Source organism: Strigops habroptila, chromosome 7, assembly GCF_004027225.2.
Source record: "Strigops habroptila isolate Jane chromosome 7, bStrHab1.2.pri, whole genome shotgun sequence".
Lineage (NCBI taxonomy): Eukaryota > Metazoa > Chordata > Aves > Psittaciformes > Psittacidae > Strigops > Strigops habroptila.
In genome coordinates this window covers 41,642,143-41,653,942 of record NC_044283.2, presented here as the reverse complement: position 1 = coordinate 41,653,942, position 11,800 = coordinate 41,642,143, and the positions used below count along the sequence as shown (strand labels likewise).

General features: G+C 36.0%; 1 long non-coding RNA gene across 1 annotated transcript; it reads right to left on the bottom strand.

The window, feature by feature from the left end:
• Window positions 1-323: 323 nt before the first annotated feature.
• LOC115610377 lies at window positions 324-6,798 on the bottom strand. Its single transcript, XR_003992199.1, has 3 exons — window positions 6,607-6,798; window positions 4,327-4,409; window positions 324-803 (listed from the first exon to the last, which is right to left on the bottom strand). It is a non-coding gene; the product is annotated as an uncharacterized LOC115610377 (long non-coding RNA).
• Window positions 6,799-11,800: the final 5,002 nt, after the last annotated feature.

Genomic DNA, 11,800 nt, shown 5'->3' with positions numbered 1-11,800 from the left:
ACAGGGTGCCCTTATGGATAACCTTGTCGTCCCCACATTTCTTTGCAACACACCCTCTCTCTTTGTAGGCACCATATTTGCCAGCGATATTGAAGACCAACATTTATTTATTGTCCTTAACTTTTCAGTTGGAGTGCTTGTGTCCATTTGACCTTTTTTTGGTCTGTCTTCCAGCTGTGTGTTTTGAACCAAACTGCTGAAGTGTGTGTTAAACTTCACACACTGAAGTTTCAGGTGTTTTGGCTATGTAGGCATGTAAGGAAAGAACTCTGCTGGATATAAATTGAGCTATGCATACACTTAGAAATAAGTTCCTCATGGAATTAAAGCTTGTCCTTTATTGTAAAAGGCTTTTTATGGATTAAATGGCAATTTATTACAAGATCTATTAAATATAACAGGTAGGCTTGTGTTACATGTGACAAGAATATTCTATCCTGGTTTATACTTAATATGATGAAAGTATATTGCTGTTTTAACTTTTGGGCTGAAGACTTAGTTCCATACACTAATACAGTAAAAAACACTGGACAGTCACTCTTCAATTTGTATTTGAGTAATATCTATACAAAGACAGGCTTAATAAACCCTACAAATATATGATAAAATAATATTATCAAAAGAAACCTAGCACTCAGAAGTGAGGACAATCCAGAAGTAAATTTGCCAGTATAGCCCTAATTTGTATTCTTCAAGTGTCAAAATTCTGTAAGGGCTTCAATTCAGTCAACACACTGGGGTATTTTCCACACAATTCCTGGTCCAGTAAGCACCATTCTTGACTTTCATAGGCTGTGATATACCTAGAGACAAAGCGATTCACATGAATGAAACATGCTGTCTCATTTGTGGGAGCTGGTAAAGAGCTTTGTTCTCCTAACCCTTTTACTCATGCAGCATAAGTCAATAGACTGAATGAAGACTAGGAAGTAAGTATTACTGATGTTCAGGGTATATGGATTGCATCAGCAAATGTGAATCTGTCTAGAAAGTCATTCTAAAAATCTGCTTCACAGATTCTTACATCATTATCTATCAGTCAGAAGAGTTTTTTTTTTCTGAGTGACAGCTATATACATTTAGCTCAGTCTCCCAGGAGACCTGTGTTGAGCTGAATTCTGAGTTCAAGTTTTAAATAGGCCAAAATACACAAGTAAAATACTCATTTTAACTAAGTGCTACCTCTATCCAGATATTCTTTTATGCTTATAACCTTTTCGAGGTTATATGTCAGTGTAATACCAGGCAAACTTCATCTCAGATATTATGATGTGTATCCAGTATACTTATCATTTATGTCAATGAGAAAGGCCAATCAGTTTTCCCAAGAAATCCACAGACTGCTCAAAAAAAAAAAAAAAAAACCCAAAAAAAAACCCCCAAAAACCTTTTTCTACTATGTGACCTTTTGGAAACATAAGTTTTTCTAGTCTTCCACTTTAAAAATGGGAATTTAATCTCAAATGTTAAATATACTTGCATAAACACTCACTTCAGACCAAGGAGAAATTAACCCAATTCATTCAGAATGCTGGTAAAAGAGAAGTAATTACTCAGAATTCAACTGCTTGTCATGGTCCAGAGACCTGCAAAATTCCCAGCTGCATAAATCTGTGTATAAATCAATTTCAGAATAATTAAGAAGCTCTGCTATTTTAACCAAAACCCTCTGGGACAACTTTGAGCCAAAAGCAATGCTTGGGTTTGGGGTAAGTTTCTGGCAGCTTTTTGTAAGGAGAAATTTTTTTTTGTAAGGAAAATTCTAACTACTCTGTTGTTAATTGCAGCTTTTGCATGGCATTTTCTCACAAGACACAACGTGTATTAAAAACATCACCTTATTGTTTGCTTTATGTAGGTGATTTCAAGGCACTCATAAGCTTTTGCTACTTACAAACAGTAGGATGTGAGGCTTAATTTGTCCAGAATAATTCTTACTTTACAGTAAGAATTGCATCTCTCCTTTTCAGGCTCAAAAATACAGTGCTACAGTGAAATATTGTCTCCATATGCCTAAGGAAAGGAAGCTGGCTGCAAAGTCAGGCTGCAGTGCCATTAGTTAGACAGACTTGTTTCAGAAGGATCCACCAAAGCACTAACACGAGCACATCTTCCCCAGATGCATCCAATGTAGCCTTTCAACCTTAAAGCACTGAAGTTTTCTATACAAAAAAAAAAAAAAAAAAAAAAAAAAAAGCAAGCACTACCCTTTTAAGCAAGATCTCTTTCAAATTAGACTACATGCATGGAAAACAGTTTGCAGCAGGCGCTTCCAGCCTACCCGTAGCTGTCTATATTCCTTTCCTTCAAGTAGCCCTCTTTCATCCTTATTATGTTCCTAAAGGTCAATAAACAACCCTCTATTATGAAAACACCATCAACAATCCATGCTATTTCATAGTCATTACATCTCTCTGAATAAAGCCTGTGGTGGAGACCAAAACAGGTTTTATCTGCTAAATTAACCCCATACAAAATCATGGTGTCCTGTAGCTTAATCAGTCCAAGTGACCAGTATGGACAATCATCCATTTCTGTTTTCATACCCTGTATTTAGAAAGGATCCTTCACAATAGAAAGAGGGCCATGGCGGGGGGGGGGGGGGGGGGGGGAAGGGGAAAGTTCTAGTCTCGCTATAGACATTTTATTCTTGAATATGGTTTTATGGATGATATGAACAATTGAAGTTATTACATGAATATTTTGTCCAGTTAATTTCTATTTGGTCTTTTAATTGATATATGCATGGTATATCCACCCTTAACTTAATTCTCGGTCACAAAAACATTCTGAAGATCTATAAGTGGGAGTGGCTGTAGTATTAGTAATCAAGTAATCATTAATTAACCTTCCGTAAACAGATTAGCCTCATAAAGGGGCTGGTTTTGCATGCTGTATTTCATCTCTGCATGTGATAGGTCTATAGAAAATAAAAAAATGGAGTGTCAGAACACCAGAAGGTTAAAGAAAGTTACACTCCTTTTTTGAAATCCCCCCAGAAGTTCTAGTTATATTGTAAAACAATTAAACTTTGGGGACTTCATTGTCTAGGAGATTTTTCCATTACTTTTCACTATTTTATTTTAGTTGAAATACTAAAGCTCTTTCTTGGTGAAAGTCACCACACTGATATTCCTTGCAGTTTCTCAGTACCTTAGGAATTTTTATTTTTTCTGAATATATTGCACCACAAAATGATAAGCCTTCAAATGTGCTGCAGTTCCTAAGGAGCTTATGGAAGTAGCAGATCAATGTAGATGCGTAATGCTGGCCAAGAGACGATGCCACTTTCCACAGCGTGATCATTGAAGTACCTGTGGCTGCTTGTTTAATTCACTGGTGGTCTCCCCGCATCTCACAGAAGGACTGTGCAACAACCTCCTGCTCTGCTATTGTATGCTCAGAAGAGAGGATCATCATTTCTCTATTACATTAGCAGTAGCAGAATCTATTGAAGTTACAAGCTGCGAGCACTATTATGCTGGCATGACCATGTAGAGTTTAATTCTTTCCAGCTTTGCAGGGTATGTATCATCATGTTGCTCTGTTCATACTTTTTTCTTTTTTTTTTTTTTTTTTGAGAACTGTTTTGTTCAGAAAAGCTCTGTGGGATTTGGGGAGTCTTTATGCCACATATATGTAAGATAGTATTAATACAGTTTTTAAAGTCGTATGCAGGGCTTACTCCTGATCCAGTTGAAGTCAATAGGATTTTGCCATGCTTTGATGAGACTAGAATGGGGCATAGAGAGCAGGGAAACATGATTTTAAATGTTCAAGGGTTATTTTAAATTTAAACTCTGATATCTCATGGCAAAGAACCATTTCAACTACTAGGAAGTCTGCGTACATCACATCCTGAAACACCGAGTTCTGACAGATCTGCCTGTAGGAAGCCTGCTTTGCTGAGGGCAAGGTAAATAAGGAGGAACATTCATTTGGATAACAGAGGGGTCAGGGACAGGAAGCTGAGGTTTCTGCATCAGCCGCAGACCACATACTAAGTCTCTGAATAATCACATTGGTTGAAATCAAGAAAAATACCCAGACACACACTCTTTAGATGCCTGATTTGTGTTCACTGATATGGCCATCCCGAGACATTGTGGATCTACATCTTCAATCCAACTCAATTACTAAAGAATGAACTGTTTAGGACAGGGTTTGAATATATTAGTAACTTAAACGTTGCCTTAGTACCATTGGCTGTCCTGAATGAGGAAAAATGTGGCTTATTGAATTAGAAACACTTTTTTTCCCCACACACAATTTTGGTCTCCTTATTAGTAAAGTTGACAAATGTTAAAGGAGGGGCCTCTTACCTACCTTTTCTGCAACAAATGAAGTTGTGATCCAGTACACATTTTCTTTTCAATGACAGATATGAATTATAATCAGACGCAGTCTTCCTATTCAGAAAATAAGAGAAGGAGCTCTAAGGAAGAGGTGTGTAACCATAATTAAAGAGGGAAAGGAAAATAAACATTCATATTGGGTTGTGCATTTCATTGCTGTTCAGTGTTTGACTTTGCAGTCTTGATGTGTTCTTTAAATGGAGTTTGTCTACAACCATCTGTGTTACAAAATGCTATACTGAAAGTTCAGATTTTTTCATGTACCATATTAGCACTTATATGGCTCACTACTATTTTGCAACTTTTAAAAGCAATGCAGAGATCTTTTTTGCTTGATCAGATGAAACAACTAGAAGTAGTAAAGTTTAATATTTTTACAGTAGTATACTATTCACTGTAAACCAGTCATTAAAAGGGTACAGGAAAAAGAGTAAAAATACTCTTTTGGAGCAGAGAAATGATGAATCTGGAAATTCAGGTTACATTCAGGATTTGGATGTGAACACTGAATGCTATAATAAGCCATTCTGCTCCTTCTAACTCAAACCCTGGCCTTTCTGAATATTTTTTCCTTTGCTGATTTCTTACTCCAGCCTCACTAACTCTCTCATTTCCATCTCTGAATCACTGTATTTAGCCCCTCCTATTCCTGCTTTCTAACATAATCATCTCTTGCAGTAGAACAGCTCTTCTTTTCCTGGCCCTGGCTATTTACAGCTACTGTTTTGCACCATTTGCACCATTAAAGTACTTTATCTTTTTGTCAATTTGAGTGTTCCTTTCTCACCTGCTTTTGTCTCTGCTTCTGTTTTTTCTTCCTTTTGGCAGTACAATAAGAGGATTTTCAGCAAATATCAAGGGGAGGAGTAAAAGCGTAGAAGACACTGCCTGGTTCTCAATGTGGGTGCCAAATAACATGGTGCACCACAGTAATCAGGAAAAACAACTTGGATGGAAATCTTGCTCAGCACCTGCATTCTTGAACAACCACTTGTTCATTATAGACAAAGGTTCATGTAATGATAACAAGTCTTTAAAGAATATGTCATAAAAAAGGTTGTCTTTAGACTAAAATTTTATTTTTAAAAGCTTAATATTGGAAGAAGGTTGCAGAATAATCTCCTAAGAGATTATGAGTGAGAAGAGATGAAGAGAAGATATTATGAAGAGATTAAGAAGCTTATGAAGAACAGCAGAACAGTAGTTTTGTAAATTCATGCAAAGAAATGACCTTTCACCAAAAACATGGTCAAATGGAAGTTGGAAGTATTAAAATGCAAAAGAGTTCTCAAATCCATTCTCTACTTAAATTTTTGAAAGAAAGGGGCCATAACCAAACAGAAATTACGAGTCTTCCTAAATGGTTTATGTTTGATTTCCAGTTCATTCTGACACCTATTTTTCAGATACACATTTCATTATTTACTAGTAGAAGTATCCCCTTTTACCTACAGGGAGACTTTATCCATTTGTCTCTCAAAAACAATGTAAACATACTAGAACATCTCTGAAATTAGAACTTATATATTTAATGAATGTTGTGCCTATTTTCAAGACAAGAAGCATCTATTTTGTCATTATTTCCATGGAGTGCACATATTTGCTTGTACTAGATCAAGCTTATAAAATAACTTTAACAACCCGCTTCTAAAGATCTGGGTAAGACCTGGATAACACAAAAAGCCCAAATCATATGGCGCTGTGCTATTAAATGTCAAGAATTTGTTTCTTTCTTGCCTGAAGAAGCCCTAGAGAAAACAAAATGGTATTCTCATACTCCATGTGCCATGGGTTGTCCTTGACTGCTTGAAACATGCTATAGGTAATTCCAAATGCAATTTTGTAGTTCTTTCCAACTTCCAGCTCATCCCATGGCAAGTGTATTTCATGAGGCCAAATTTCATAGTCCAGCTGTTCTTATTATCTCTAGAAAGATAAATATGATTGCAGGTCCACCACCATGCCCCCTCAGAGTGAACAGAAAGAGTTTCAGGCTGAAAACATCTGTCTCAGTCACATTTTCTGGAATGCTGTGGTAACACCAATAAGTAATCCAGAGTAAGCCTGTTTATATCAAGCTTTGAACAAAAATGGCTGTGCTATCACCACTTGCACATCACTGTGACAGAGGACAGGATCACATGTGACTGTGACCATCTACAGGTCACAGAAACTGGTTGCCAGCACTGATCAGAAAAAGGAAACACATCAAAAAAGAGCAAAAAAGAGTTAAACTGTGGTTTCCACTTACTTTTGAAGCAATGTAGCCAGGTGCCCTTATTGGTAACAGCTGTAAAGGTACAGGTTGTCTTCACCTAGGAAAACGTAGGGGATTCAGCCAAGCTATTTGTGTGAAGGTGTTGAATGCTTTCTATGAAAAAATAACCAACATCAGCCCTTTTCCCTCATGTCACAAGGTCCAGAGGAACTCATGCTTGCAGAAACAAATGTTTAAACATGCAGGTCATGCTCTGAACCTGAAAAACCGTGAGAAACTGAAAAAAAATAGGGGATGCAAATTCTAGTTCTCACGTAGTGAGCAAGTACCTCACTATATAAGGGTATAGTTGTACCCTTAGTTGAACCCTTCAAAATTAAATTTATTGATATATGGGTTGTTTCAGCAGAGAGTAGGAAGAAAAGCAGGGAAGCTACAGTGACAATCTGAAAAGTTACAGTGTTAGAGGCTAAGCATTTGTAGTAGAAGCTATGAATGAGTTGGGAGAGTCATTTTGACAGGTGTGTTTTGAAGGTTTTCCCCTCATGCAAAATAGGTAGTTCCTTGGTTTAGTGAAATAAATACAGATGGATATAGACTTTGACAAATGTTTTAACAAATTTCCCACTCCTTGAAAAGAACTTCTGTAAGAATGGATACCAGCCTCTGCTTCAGACTGGTTGGTTTTTTTCCCCTGTTTTCTATTTTTCTCTTCTTCTTCTTCACATGACTTCATATTCATATGGATTTATCAGGCATTATTTCCTTGCTCTTCCAAACAAACCTGAGTAAAACAAAGAGCCTGTCAAATGCAGCTATAACACAGAATTTTTCTTCTGACTGCATCTTCCTTCCCTATAAAGAGGCAGAAATAGTCACTTGTCACAGAAAAATAGGAAAATCTATCTTCATAGCACAAGAACAGACCACAGATTCGCTTGAGAAATCACAAAGTTGCTTAACTTTCATGAGCTTATTTCCTTCCTGCTGTTGGCTTGGACAAAAATTGAAATATTGTAGAAATTGTAGAAATATCCTGTCCATTTTTGTGGTCACGTTCTTTCATCTTCTGTTCCACGCTGCAGCCATCTTTTGTATTATCTTGAACCTAGCTAGCAAAGTAGAGCTGGTACCTTAGGTTGGCCTTCTACATACTTTTGCTATATAAACAAAAAATAGGTGCTGTTTTGCTCTTACACAACGACTTTCCTTTTAAGGTTTTTTTCTTTTTATTTCTTTTTATCTTTGCTCTGATAGCTAAAAAGATACTAATTTACATTTAATGAGTTTGATTAAATGAATTAATCTGTTTCCCATTTACTGATGCATCACCATTTCCAGCATTGCCACATGCAAAGATAGTAAGAAAATTATTAGCCAAACAAATGGTTTTTTACAACACAGCACCATTTATTCTAAGCCTTTTATTAACCTATGGAATATTTTATGCCATATTTCCAAGTCAGCAAATGAATCTGGCAATGTGAAAATATTCTGTTTTCCCCAACATTCTAATCTTTTCAAAATTATAATTTTTTTCCCTAACTGGAAGAGCAAGAATTTTGAATTACTGACATCCCTCTTGAAACAAAATTTTCAGTGCCTGGTGGGTTGAGGCCATTTGCTGTCATTGAGGGGGGAAACAACCACTAGGTACCAGGCATATATCCTGGTCTTTCCTAACGAGTTCATAGGCTGCTTCTCCACAGTTTTTTGTTGCTGAACTGGAAGAATGTTCCTGAAGAAAAATTTTTTGTTAGTTAAATAGTATTCTCTGTTTTCATCTAACAGTCTCATTTTCACTAATTTAACGCTTATGTCAGAGGGTTTCTCCTTCTTTATAGTGATAAAAAAAAAATCTCACCCCTCGAGGTGTACAAAACAGAGCATTCCTGTGATTAATGTGTGTTGCCACTGGATGTCACTGATGTTCCACTTACATGGCATACATAATTAAATGTGATCTCGGAACAGAAGACCCTCTTCCACGTGCACTGAGACAGCATTAATAAAATCTAGCCTAATGAGAAACATAACAGTTAAAGAGGTATCAGTTGGCTAGTTTAACACCAAAAGATTCATCTCTGATGGAGAATAATTTACAGGTTCATTCTACAGCTCGAGGGGAGGGATCTCATTTTAGTCTGCACCATTATTGTGTAACAGCATGTCGTGATATGAGATACTGAGCTGCCCAAGCACTGAATTCCTGTTTCCAAAAGCTGCCCATCAATAGAAGGTAAATGCTTTTGTGAACCTTACTATTCAACGCTATGGGAGGTATCATCCAAAAATATAGTATTACATGTGGAGTAAATTTGGGTTGTTGAGCCAAAATAAATATCTTAAATAAATAATTCTCTCCATAAGTGTGTCAGAGGAGTTTATAGCAGTCTTATTTTATGGTCTCTGACCATTCTGATTTTTCTTGATATTTTTATAACTTCTATGGAAATAAAGAACATGGTGTGTTTAGGGAAAAGTTTTCGCCTCTTCGTTCTTATAAACAAGAAATGGCAAGCTGAGACGAAGGAGTACAAGGTTCTATCTTAATTTCAAATTCAAACTCCTTTTCTTCTGTTCTGTTCAATTTCCTCTTTCTATTGCTTTCTTCAGAGATTTTTTACAGTTCTTAACTGATATCTTTTGAGTTAACCATTCAAAACAGAAGAGTATGACTAAAACCTAAGTTATGGCACACTGTAATGAGCACTATCTTCACTCCTCACAAGAGACAAGGTTGCATATTTTTTTTCTTATATCTCAAGAAGCATACTCATGGTACCTATATGGAACAATATCAACATATTCACAGCCTCTTGAATCTGACTTCAGATTATATAAACCAGGCTACCACTAGGAATTTAAGAGTTACCATGGAAGACAGAAGCATATGTCCTCACAAGCAAAGGACCACTACTTAAAACCAGTGACTTCACAAAAGATAGTTTTCTTTTTTTGTAACAACTGCCTGAAACCTGTTACAGCCACTAAGACCAAGAGGGCAATTTAGGTACCATTTATTGCAGAATCTTCTAGCATTGCTGTTTGATTTTATTATAATCTATTGTTGGGTGGTAGACACACTGGTAACTGCTGATATTCTCAACTAGTGGTTTTATCTGCTTCCATGGTTGCAATGAGCATTCAAGTGCCTTAGAATCAGAAATACTCCCAGAGTTGACCCGTTACTTGCTAAAATCATTATCTCAACATTTTAGAGGCAGATGGGAAAAGTAAATCAAGGAAAATAAACTGTATAAGACAGGATTTCAACAGTTTTTCTTTCTGAAAGATTGTTCATGCTTTTTCTTTTTTGGTATGTTTAAGACAAACAGCAAAGCATTCAGGAGGGTGGTCATACATACACACTCTCCATTCTAAATATGATAACGAAAGTAAAAATTATACAGTAAACCCCATTTTTACTTCCTATTTTTCAACAGACAACTTAAAAGGACTTTCCTATGGGCCTATCACAGATTGACCTGGAATGACAGCCATTCTCTTTACCATGATGACAATTGTCCTCTTCATCTACATTTGGAATCTTCAATGAAAATACAGCTCAACATGGTGACATGAAGAATTTTAAATTTAGTTTTCCATGCACAAAGTTCAGAGATTCAGACACAGTTATTAAAATCCCCTTTTTGTCTATTGTAACTACTCTGATCAGTGGAGTTGGAGTAATATGGGATTTGAATGGCATTGCTGTGGTACAAGCCATAAAACCAAACAGAACTGGACATTCAAACAGTTTAAGAGATTGAAATCTTCTATGCCTAGTACAGTTGTATTCCCTCAATTAAATTTATTGTTGTCAGAAACGTCTTATGCCCTTGTGGTAGGTAAGTAGATAACTTTAAATACCTGTATTAGTAAAACCAACAACAAATTTAAGAAAAGTAAGAAATTAATCCAATTTCTAAATTACTTTACTAGCTGTCATAGGCAATCAAATGATAGCATTTAATGGCATAGCTTTCTGATTTATTTAGGAATACTGAGACACTGTTCAGGCTTTTTTATTGGAGCTTATTTGTTCACTAAACTGGAGACAGATTTCCAAAAATAAACTGAAAAGTGTGGCTTACGTGGTCCAACCACGTGAATATGTTTTTAGGAGTTTTAATCTACAGCTTTCGGAGTGCATCCAATTTACTCCCTCAATTAGGGTAAACACACATAATGGAATTCCCAAATGAAATCAAATGGAAAATCTAGCCCACAGTCTAGCTAATTTCTGCCTTTGCTTGACCAGCACTTTTTATTCCTGATCAAGCCATATTAATTAAAATTTTAACTAAGTCTTTATCCAAACAAAAATTAAATTTTCCAAGGGATGCTTTTCACAGTATGACTTTGAAGTAACTTAACTTACAAAACAATAGCTGAATTGATCCTAGCTTGCAAAAGGCAACTCCTACTTGATCTTCCCAGAAGTCATTCTTTTGGAAATGATTTTGTGCACCATAGTGGTGTCATTTGAGAACACGAACAAAAAACAAGTTTGCAAGAGATATCTGAAGTTGATAAAAAGAACTTTTTATTCAGTGTGACAGTGGCTAGGGAATGAGTTACCATCCCTGCCTTCAGAAAACAGAAACCTGAAAGAAAAATGTTTTATGTTTAACTAAAATAACTATAGTTAGATAGACCTTTCCATCCTTCTGTTACCATTAATCTTTGTATTTTGTTTCTATGATGTTCCTTTTGTTTGGTCATGGCCTTTCAGCTGAACATCTATATTATATTTCTGTCATCTTCCACACATTCAAAACTCCTCCACAGAAGCACAGATATAAAGAAGAAATATAAAATATTTCTTTCAGGAACCTCACACTTTTCCTTCATGAAAAATACTGGTAATTTTTAAGAACACAATATAGACCTTTGTTCCTTTAAATACTATCATGCTATCTGGATGTAAAGAGTTAACTCACGTGATAAATAGATAGCTTAGGCAGCCTAGAAGTTATCAACTCAATACCATTCACTACCATTATTCAAGTGTGCATTTCTCCAGTGGAGCTGAGTGAATGGCATAAATTGTCCTCCTAATCAACCTGTGTGCTAAATCAATAGAAAAGACTTTTATTCAGTAAGGAAGGCCAGGCAAGACATAAAAAAATAATGTTCAACAGAGGTAAGGAAATATATTTGTAATCCTTAATTTAAGGCTTTTCTTTTTCCTTTTGCTACAGATTCTATTCAGATTGACCAC